We start from the raw sequence: 11401 nt of genomic DNA, 5'->3' as shown, positions 1-11401 counted from the left end.
CTCCATGTGATATCTGTGTGACTGGATCTTCCCAAGTTATATTTTCCCCTAAAAGCAGCTGCGGGCAGGGGGGGAGATTTAGATCAGGGCTGAGGTATTGGGGGAGCCCATGCTGCAGCCCAGTTACAATTCCTGAGCCTGCCCGAAGCTGCTATTAGCAATTACCCAGGGAGGTGGTGGGCTCTCCAACACTGGAGACATTCAGCCGCCTGTTGGGTATGCTTTAAAGTGGATGCCTGCATTGAGCAGGGGGTTGCACTCGATGGCCTTAGAGGCCCCTTCCAACTCCATGGGCCTGATCACATGCCGGAATAATCTGGATCTGGTGATTTTTGCAGATCCTTTTAATTTGGACCATTTGCATGACGTTTTTGCCAATGCAATTTCAATCAACTCTATGATTCTAGCCACAGCGGGCTGAGAGTGGAAGCACACAGCTTATCTCACACTTTGTTGCTTGTATGGGGGGGGGAGGTCAATTTGGGATGCAGTTGCAGTAGGATCTCTCCTCCCCCTGCACCAAGGCTCCAGTCCAGCCCCCCAACACACACAGAGAGAGACAGACAGGCACACACACAGAGCTGCTTTTAGGAGAAGAAAATTACTTGGGGAGATCCAGTGACAAATATCTCCCCACTTGATGTACAGTTTGATCTTAAGGGCAGTAACAAAATGGATTCTTTTTGTCGCAGAGTGGCGAAATTGGGAATGGAGAGACTGAGTGAACCTTTATGTGTTTGAAGCTTTGCTAAAGATTCCACCTTCCCTGCAAATTAGTCAGACAGAGACTTTAAGCTTTAAAATAAGGAATAACTACTTTATTCTGGAAGTACATGGTTGATAGGAAAGAGTTCTACATCTAGCTAACTAGCTAAGTTGGAGATGCAAACACTAAGCCTAGTGTTTGCCTCATGCTTGGACGAGAGGGAGAGACAAAGAGAAGATGTCTACTCTCCCTCTCAAGAGAAAGAAGGAGGAGGAAGGAGATGTGGTCAACATCCTATGCATATCTTTCTACTCTAGCAGGAAGGGAGCTACAGCAGGAGATCAAAGGATAGATATTAGCCTAGCAATCAGGAGGTCTCCTCTCTAGCTACCCTTTTTAACCCCATGCAGCCTCAACACACAAGTTGGAAGTTGAACCACATATTCCAACACTTTTAACCAGTGTAGCAAAGTAAGATAAATGAAGACTCTTTATCCCCTAAGAGAGCCAGTGTGGTGTAGTGGTTAAGGTGTTGGACTACGACCTGGGTTTGAATCCCCACACAGCCATGAAGCTCACTGGGTGACCTTGGGCCAGTCACTGCCTCTCAGCCTCAGAGGGACGCAATGGTAAACCCCCTCTGAATACTGCTTACCATGAAAATAGGGTTGCCATAAGTTGGGATCGACTTGAAGGCAGTCCATTTCCTTTTTCCTTCACTCCTAAGGAAAATAATTTACAAAAATCACTGATCAGTCTTCTTCATTTCAGGCGGGCTTAGTCTTGGTTTGTTTTTTCAGCTGTTATCTTGGGTTTAACTGTTGGAGAAAAGAAGGCATTTACAAATTAAGTGACTAGAGGGGTGTAGTTGAGGGAACAGCTCTCTGCTCATATTCAGAGACTCTGTAGCTGTTATTTTATATTTTTGAAGCTCCATGGCTGAGTTGCAGCTAAAATTGCTAAGGTAATTTTGTTAGAACTGAGCACATTTCATATGCAGTGTAAAGGTACTCTATTGTTGCTGGATTCTGGTGGGAGGCAGTAAAAGAGCCAGAATAATGTAGTGGTTGAGTGTTGGACTAGGACCTGGGAGGCCAGGGTTCAAATGCCCACTCAGCCATAAAGCTAGTCACCATCTCTTAACCTAACCTACTTTCAGAGCTTGGAAAAGTTACTTTTTTGAACTACAACTCCCATCAGCCCAATCCAGTGGCCATGCTGGCTGGAGCTGATGGGAGTTGTAGTTTAAAAAAGTAACTTTTCCAAGCTCTGCCTACTTCACAGGGTTGTTGTGAGTGTAATATGGGGAAGGGGACACTATGAACATCACCTTGAGCTTCTCGGAGGAAAGGTGAGATATAAATGTAATAATAAATAAATCAACAAGAGGGGTAGCTGTTTATTTTCTTAATATGAATTTTATGCGGTCTCCACTTTCCACAGCCTAGGGGGGAATTGAAGTGCTCACGTTACCAAGTAGAGGAAATACTTACCCACGTCCTGTCTTGTAAGAATAATGTTGCCACAAAAGCGTATAATGCTGTTTCGTTCCACAAAGAACAGGAAGAAAACAAACCAGGCTTTAGGGTTTGACAAAGTTTTCTGCATTGTCATCTTCCAGCTACCAGGTATTTTTTTAAAAAAACCCTGTATTGTTGGTTCGTTGTTGAGCAAGTAGGCAACAATTGCTGTCTTGACCTGCCCTCTGAGACCTTCCCTGGTGCTTGCAGAGTCCCCACCCCCACCCCAAAATTAGGCTCCCTTAGTGGATAGATGTTTTTTCCAATCCTAATCCAGCAAGGGGACCATTTCAAGGGAGGGGGTGGCCATTACAGCTGGGGAGGGGAGAGTTGTGGTATGTATGTCTGGTGCCTATGACAGTTTGGAAATGTTCCCATGGGCCCAAAAAGCATGGCAAGCACTGCAAGACGGACACACATATATTGCCTGTGTGAACACAGGAACAGGGTTGGCACCTGGGCTTGTTACAGAGTCTTGGAGTTTGTGTCCCTTGTAGATGGCTCATGTTAGATTAGGAGGCTGTTTGTAAGCAAGGACAGATCTCCTTTCCCCCCCACACACACCATCCCCATGTGTATGTATGTATTTAAAATATCTATATTCCACCTGTCAATTTGTCAAAGTTCCAAAAGCAGCATTGAAATTAAGAACAAAAGTCCTCAATATTTAAAACTTTAAAATAACCTAAAACAACATAAAAGCAGAAAGGCATAATGAGAGCTATAAAATATAAAAACCATAGTGGAATACAATAGAAGCAATTTACAAAACAAACAACAAAATCACAATTCAATTAAAATTATATGCTTTTAACCTAGCATCTAAAACTTAAAAGGCACTAGTGAACATCCCTGGGGAGGAACCTCCGAAATGAAGATGCCACCACAGAGAAGACCCACCCTACTCGCTACCGACCAGACCTGGCAGCACATAGCATCCTTGGGCAATTCCCAGGACTCCTCCACCCTGGCAGAGGTTGCCACTGCCATCTTCTCTGCATCCTTATTTTTCTTAAAGGTCAATACCTGTGCTTTGGATTGTGCCTGGAAACACATTTATGTTCAACACTGGAAAGGTGTGTGTTGGAATAGGTGGTTCAACTCAAACTGGTGGGTTGGGCCTGCATGACATTAAAATGTTGGAAGTGGGCAAGAGCAACTCCTGTTTGGGTTCTTTTGTTTGGGTTCGAAAAGGAAGATAGAGTCAGGGTCCTCCAGATGGCTAGGCTTGCCTACCTTTACCTGTCCTGTGCTCTGCCTAACTTCCTTCCTTGTAAACTGATATGGTCAGGGAAGCTTATCTGCCCCTCCTCCTTCCGCCCTTTCTTCTCTTCAAATGTCTGAGGAGAGAGGAGACATCTTTGTCTTTGCTCTCTCTCCTGAGCCATGAGGGCAATACCCAAGTCTGGGCATTATGCCTCCAACTTAGTTAATTAGTTAGAACTAGGTATGCCTTTCCTATCCACTATGTATTTCTATAAATAAAGTAGCTTCTTTTATTTTACCAAGTCTCAGTGATCTAAATGGAGGATAAAAGCCTGCTACTTAGGAAAATACACACACTGGCACACATGCATCTCACACCATTGATGATCTCTGCAGATATATATACAAATTTCCATAACGTGAAAAGGGTAGATAGAGAGGAGACCTCCTGGTTCCTAGGTTGCATCTGTCCTTTGATCTCCTGCTTACTATTTCCTTCTTGTGTAAACTGATACTTTTAAGATACTGACCACATTTTCATGCTTCTTTTTTGTTCTCTTGAGGGAGAGAGGATATCTTTGTCTTTGTCTGTCTCTCCGCAGCATGAGGGCAAACAATAGGCTTAGTGTTTGCATCTCCGACTTAGCTAGATAGCTAGACATAGAAGTCTTTCCTATCAAGTATGTATTCACTAATAGGCAAAAAAAAACCTTACGGTGTAAGAACGTACCTATAGCCCACAGATATTTCTATAAAACTTTTAAAAGCAGGGAATTGGGCAGCTATAGTGAATGCACCTGGGGAGCAGGAGGCCTGACCTCCTCTCTGAGATATTGTACTGCCCTACAAAGTTGTCAAAATGCAAACACAATTTCGGTTGGTCTTTCACAGTCCAATCCATTTCCTGTATAGCTTGGAAGAATTTGGTCACATGTGCCGCTGAGCATATGGTGAATGGAGGCAACACCTGCCATCTCCAAAGACTGAGAATTACATGTTTGTATGTTGGTGTTCTTCTTACTTTGCTTCTTTCCTGTGTTACTACTGTTTCTACAGAGAATCTAACCTAGAAAATTATATTTCTCTCATTATTCATTCTAGAAATCTGTGTCAAATTTATTTGTATTAACTTCAAGGCCTTTTTATTGGTCTATGTCATATGATGGTGAAGACAGCCTTTTGTGTTTCAAACTGGAGGTTATGTTCTATTTCTATTTTGGATGCATTAACTGTTGAATCTGAAACTGCAATTTGATGCAATCTCAGACAAATTACAGTATGTTGCTACTTAAGCAATGAATCTAGCTGTTGGAAAAAACATACTTGGTCTGCCCAAGATGCATGTTTTCAGCTTGCTATGCTTAAAGCACTCCACTTAAGGAAAGGTGGGCATGGTCCATTAAAAACATAGAGCACACCTAGAATTTTGCTAGAATATATTTTACCTCCCACTGTTTTATCTTGTGCAAACTGGGACACTCCTCAGGTCAACTGGAAACTATTATGCAAAATAGTCTGCCATTATTCCACAATTGTTTTTGGAGTTTTTTTAGTGTAAATTTTGCAAAGCGTTGTTGTACTTCACATATCCACAGAAACAGAATTAAAAGAAAATGATTTACTGTAGGAAACTTCACTAAAATTGCAAATCAAATCAAACATATTTAAAGTAACTATATCAACTGTCTTAATATTGTTGCTTCCACCCTGCTAAAACAAGCCCAGCACAGCACATGTCTTGCTACTGTTATTTGGGCTGATTGCAGGTGTTGCCACCACTCTCCATATGCTTAGAGGCACATGTTACCAAATACTTCCAACGTACACAGGAAGTGGATTGGACTGTGAAAGACCAACCCAAATTGTGTTTGCATTTTGACAACTTTGTAGGGCAGTACAATATCTCAGAGAGGAGGTCAGGTCTCCTGCTCCCCTGGTGCATTCACTATAGCTGCCCAATTTCCCTGCTTTTTAAAGTTTTATAGAAATATCTGTGGGCTATAGGTACGTTCTTAAACTGTGAGGGTTTTTTGCCTATTAGTGAATTTCTCTGCTTTTTAATCCGGGAGGTAAGAAATGGGATCCTGTGCAAGTTTGTTGGGAATGGATTGATCATTTGCATGCTTCTAGAGTTCAATGGGATTTTCTCCCCTGCAATAATGAGTAGGATAGGTGAAACTGACCACGAGAGGGAGGGGGAGGGGGGAGGAGGAGGGAAGGAGGAGGACAGGTTTGATTATTTGCATGCTTATTGAGTTCAGTGGGATTTAATCCTGTGCAATCATGTTTAGGATATATTAGATTGACCATGGGGGGAAGAAAGAGAAGAGGGAGGGAGAGAGGGAGGGAGGGCTGGAGTGTGCAGGGGATGAGGAAGAAGAAAGAGGGGAGGGAAGAAGGGAGGGGGAAGAGAGTGGAGAGGGGAAGGAGGGGAGGGGGTGGAGGGGAGAGAAGGAGAAGGGGAAAGGTAGGTCTGATCATTTGCATGCTTATTGAGTTCAATGGGATTTACTCCTGTGCAATCATGCTTAGGATAGGTAAAACTGACCTGGGGAAGGAGGAAGGAGGGGAATTAGAAGGGGAAGGAGAGGGAGGGGCAAAGGAAGGGGAATGAAAGGGGCAAAAGGGAGGGGGAGGGGGAGGGGAGGGCAGGTTTGGTCATTTGCGTGCTTTTTGAATTCAGTGGGATTTACTCCTGTACAATCATGCTTAGGATAGGTGAAACTGACCTGGGGGAGGGGCAGGGAGGAAGGGGAGGGGGAGGAGATTGGATGAGTGGTCACTGGGCACAGGAAAAGCGCCTTTCCTTTCCAAAAGGAAAACATTGAGAACAGTATCATTGTTTTTCAGGGTTCCCCCCACCTTTTTATTCTACAGCAGGCACACATAGTCTTCCACCCATATTTAAACCAAAGCTGTCACTGGCCACATTCACCCCAGACCTTTATTTCCCTTTAGACAGTCATGACTTATTCCAAAGAATCCAGGAAAGTGTAGTTAGTGAAGGGTACTGAGAGTTGCTAGGAGACACCCTGTTCCCCTCACAGAGCTGCAATCCCCAGAAGAGGGGCTGATTGTTAAACCACTCTGGCCACTGGAGCTCTGTCAGGGGAATAGGAGTCTCTCAATAATGCTCAGCACCCTTCACAAACTACACTTCCCAGGATTCTTTTGGGGAAAGCCATGACTGTCTGAAGTGAAATAAATGTCTAGAGTGGGTGTGGCAAGCTGATTAGCCAAGCCAAACAGCGGTGAGTCTGGCTTTTAGAACACTGACTGTTCTTACAGAGCATGCCCCCACTATAATAGACTTCAATGTGAATTTTTAAAAATTAATTATAAATCAGCTATGCATTTTTTTAAACTTTTAACCTGCAGAAGATGAAGGTATGGGGCAAGGTCAGTGATAGGATTACAGGTACTCTGTGAACATGGCTGATTTTTAATTAATTTCAACAAATTATGAGACCACTGACAGAAAAAAGTCCAACAGGGGTATGGATGTTTCTCTCTTGTTTTACACTTTGAACTCTTGATTCTCTCTGTTTTGTGTATCACCATGAAAACTTAGAGGGTTGTTAAGCAAGTGTATCTGAGTTCAGGACTGTAACTTTTGTAAGGTTTTGTTTTGAAATGAGCTTATGGGAAGCAGCAGAATGACATGGGGAGGTATTTTCAATTTAACATTGCAGAATGTAGCTGTATAGTTTCCGGAATAAAGTAGTTTTCTTATTTTGAAGCTTAAAATTTCAATGTGACTAATTCCAGGAAAGGTATGCTATTTAGCAAGGATTCAAACACACACAAAGCTCACACAGGTGCTTTTTACTACTCTGCAATAATGACTGCAGTGCAGCTTGTTCTTGTCAGTGATCTAGCCACTGTATTTTGCACAAGATGAAGTATTTGGGCAGTCTTCAATGGCAGCTCCATATACAATGTGGTTGCAGTAGTCCAATCTGCATGGATAATTTTACACACACACAAAAATTTAAAGCCTTTTTATTCTATTCTTCAGAGGAAAAAAATAGTCCCTGTCCTCAAGACACAACACAAAAGGAATAGGGATTAGGAGGGATGAAGCATTATTTTTTAAAGTTAGAGATTTTTGATAATGACCAGCTGAATCTGACAGAGTTAAAGGAGAGAAGGAGCCAAAAGTTGCTTGTCTTTCAGCAGAGGGGATGGAGAGGAGCTTCACCACCCCCATAACCTGATCAAATGCACATTGTCAAGGAGAATAACATTTCATGCATTTGTGAGCTGTGGCTCACAAAAGCTTATATGCAAGCTAAAATAAGGTTGCAATCTTATAACTCAGTTGCCTGGGAATAAGTCCCAACTCCTGCACTGAGCGAGCGGTTAGACTTGATGGCCTGATAGACCTCTTGCAACTCTACTATTCTATTCTATAATGGAACCGCTTTCAACCACTTGAGGAGGAGACTGGAGGACAGCCTGTGGTGGAAGAATTACAGGAGACCCTGTGTGACAACGAGCAAGAGGCTGAAGCTCAATCAAGCAGGGACAATGAAACCACGCCCCACAACAAGAGAAGAGGCATCGAAACCCAAGTATGCTGAGAAGATCCGTGGACTCACCAGGTATGCTGTCTACCAGGAGGATGGATTAGAGATGTGACAGAAAGGTTGCCATCACTCATCAAGCCCACCGACAGGTATCCCTTTCTCCTCATGCATGTGGGAACAAACGATACTGCCAAATGGAGCTATGAAGAAATCATATCAGACTTTGAAGCTCTGGGAAGGAAACTCAAGGACTTTGGGACCCAGATAGTTTTTTCATCCATCCTTCCAGTACTTAGAAGAGGATTAGAAAGGGAAAGAAAAATACTCTGTGTGAATGAATGGCTATGAAGGTGGTGCAGACGTGAGAGATTTGGATTCTGGGACCATGGGCTATGGCTCCTGGAAGATGGACTGCTGGAAAGTGATGGGTTGCATCTCACAAGGACTGGGAAGAATATGTTTGGCCACAGCATGGAGAACTTCATCAGGAGGGCTTTAAACTGAATCCTAAAGGGCAGGGAGATGTAAACTTGGTGGTAATGACTGATGAAGGCTTATGCACAGTAGCGGGACCAGAGAGATCGACTCTGATAGGACCCAGTAACAGCCCTCAGAAAAATGTAGTAAGGAAGCCAAGCCATAAATCACATGGTCTTCGATGTCTGTATACTAATGCGCAGAGCATGGGAAAGAAGCAGGATGAACTTGAACTCTTAATACAGGAGGGCAATTACGACTTGAAACTGAAACTTGGTGGGATGACTCCCATGACTGGAATACAGCAATTGAAGGATACAACTTGTTCAAGAAGAACAGAAGGAATAAAAAGGGAGGTGGAGTTGCACTATATGTTAAAAATATATATCCCTGCACAGAAATACAGGAAGATGAGCTTGGTAGCTCCTCCGAGAGTATCTGGATTAAAATTAATGGGGCAAGTAATAAAAGGAATGTGGTGCTTGGAGTCTACTACTGACCACCCAATCAAGGAGAAGATGAGAATGTAACTTTTGAAAAGCAAATTGCCAATGTTTCGAGGAGGCATGATGTAGTAGTAATGGGGGATTTCAATTATCCCAATATCTGTTGGGAGACAAATTCTGCCAAACACGGCCCCTCCAAAAATTTCTGACTTGTGTTGGAGATAACTTCGTCCTAAGAAAGTGGAGGAAGCAACCAGAGGATCAGCTATCCTGGACTTGTTTCTAACCAATAGAGATGATTTGGTGGATGAAGTGGCAGTTACAGGAACTCTGGGGAAAGTGACCACACCATACTTGAATTCTTGATTTTAACAGAAGCGAAAGCTGAGAGTAGCCATTCGCGCACCCTGGACTTCAGGAAAACTGATTTTAATAAACTCAGAACAATTGTAAGTACGGTTCCATGGCAAGCCACCCTAATGAGAAAAGGAGTCCAAGATGGGTGAGAGTTTCTAAAAAAGGAAATTCTAAAAGCACAATGGCAACCAATTCCAACAAGGAAAAAAGGGGGAAACAACAAAGAAGCCAATGTGGCTTCACAAAAAGCTTAGAGATGACCTGAAAACAAAAAGGGACACATACAGGAAGTGGAAAAAAGGCCAGGCCACAAAGGAAGAGTACAGGCAGGTATCACAGAATTGCCGGGATGGTGTCAGGAAGGCTAAAGCTGAGAATGAGCTGAGGCTAGCAAGGGATGCTAAAAGCAACAAAAAAAATTTCTTCAGGTATGTCCATAGTAAAAGACAGGAAAAGAATGGTGGCACAGCTACTCAACGAGGATGGCAAAATGATAACAGATGACAAAGAAAAGGCAGAAGTGCTCAATTCCTACTTTGGCTCAGTCTTCTCTGAAAAAAGGATCTATGACCCTCCCAGGAAACATGAAGTAGAAGGAGCAGGATTGGAGCTTGAGATTGATAGACAAATGGTCAAGGAATACCTAATCACTTTGAACGAGTTCAAATCTCCAGGGCCCAATAAACTGCATCCTAGAGTATTGAAGGAACTGGCTGAAGAACTCTCGGAGCTGCTGTCTATTGTCTTTGTGAGGTTATGGAGGACTGGTGAAGTGCCAGATGACTGGAGGAGAGCTAATGTTGTCCCTATCTTCAGAAAGGGCAAGAAGGAGGAGCCGGGGAACTACAGACCAGTCAGCCTAACATCAACCCCTGGAAAAATTCTGGAGCAGATTATAAAGCAGTCAATCTGTAAGCACCTTGAAAGCAATGCAGTGATTACTAGGAGCCAACATGGATTTATGAAGAACAAATCCTGCCAAACTAATCTCATCTCATTTTTTGATCGGGTAACCTCCCTTGTAGACTGTGGGAATGCTGTGGACATAATATATCTCGACTTCAGCAAAGCTTTTGACAAAGTGCCCCATGATATTCTGATTAGCAAGCTAGTTTAATGTGGGCTGGATGAAACAACTATCAGATGGATCCACAGTTGGCTCCAGAATCATACTCAAAGAGTGCTTATCAATGGTTCCTTTTCAAACTGGGCGGAAGTAACGAGTGGGGTACCACAGGGCTCGGTCTGGTGCTCTTCAACATTTTTATTAACGACTTGGATGAGGAGGTACAGAGCATGCTTATCAAATTTGCAGATGATACAAAGTTGGGAGGCATAGCTAATACCGTGGAAGACAGAAACAAAATTCAAAGGGACTTTGGTAGGCTGGAGCATTGGGCTGAAAACAACAGAATGAAATTCAACAGGGATAAATGCAAAGTTCTATACTTAGAAAAAAGAAACCAAATGCACAGTTATAAGATGGGGGATACTTGGCTCAGCAGTACGACATGTGAGAAGGGAAGGATCTTGGAATTGTCGTTGATCACAAGCTGAATATGAACCAACAGTGTGATGTGGCTGCAAAAACGGCAAATGCTATATTAGGCTGCATTAATAGAAGTATAGTTTCCAAATCGTGTGAAGTACTAGTTCCCCTCTATTCAGCACTGGTTAGGCCTCATCTTGAATACTGCGTCCAGTTCTGGTCTCCGCATTTCAAGAAGGATGCAGACAAACTGGAACGGGTTCAGAGGAGGGCAACAAAGATGATCAGGGGACTGGAAACAAAGCCCTATGAGGAGAGACTGAAAGAACTGGGCATGTTTAGCCTGGAGAAGAGAAGACTGAGGGGAGATATGATAGCACTCTTCAAGTACATGAAAGGTTGTCACATAGAGGAGGGCCGGGATCTCTTCTCGATCGTCCCAGAGTGCAGGACACGGAATAATGGGCTCAAGTTGCAGGAAGCCAGATTTCAACTGGACATCAGGAAAAACTTCCTAACTGTTAGAGCCATACAACAATTACCTAGAGAGGTAGTGGGCTCTCTGACACTGGAGGCATTCAAGAGGCAGCTGGACAGCCATCTGTCGGGAATGCTTTGATTTGGATTCCTGCATTGAGCAGGGGGTTGGACTCGATGGCCTTATAGGCCCC

This window comes from Rhineura floridana, chromosome 11 (genome assembly GCF_030035675.1).
Source record: "Rhineura floridana isolate rRhiFlo1 chromosome 11, rRhiFlo1.hap2, whole genome shotgun sequence".
In the NCBI taxonomy this organism is placed as follows: Eukaryota; Metazoa; Chordata; class Lepidosauria; order Squamata; family Rhineuridae; genus Rhineura; species Rhineura floridana.
This window is presented reverse-complemented; position numbering follows the sequence as displayed.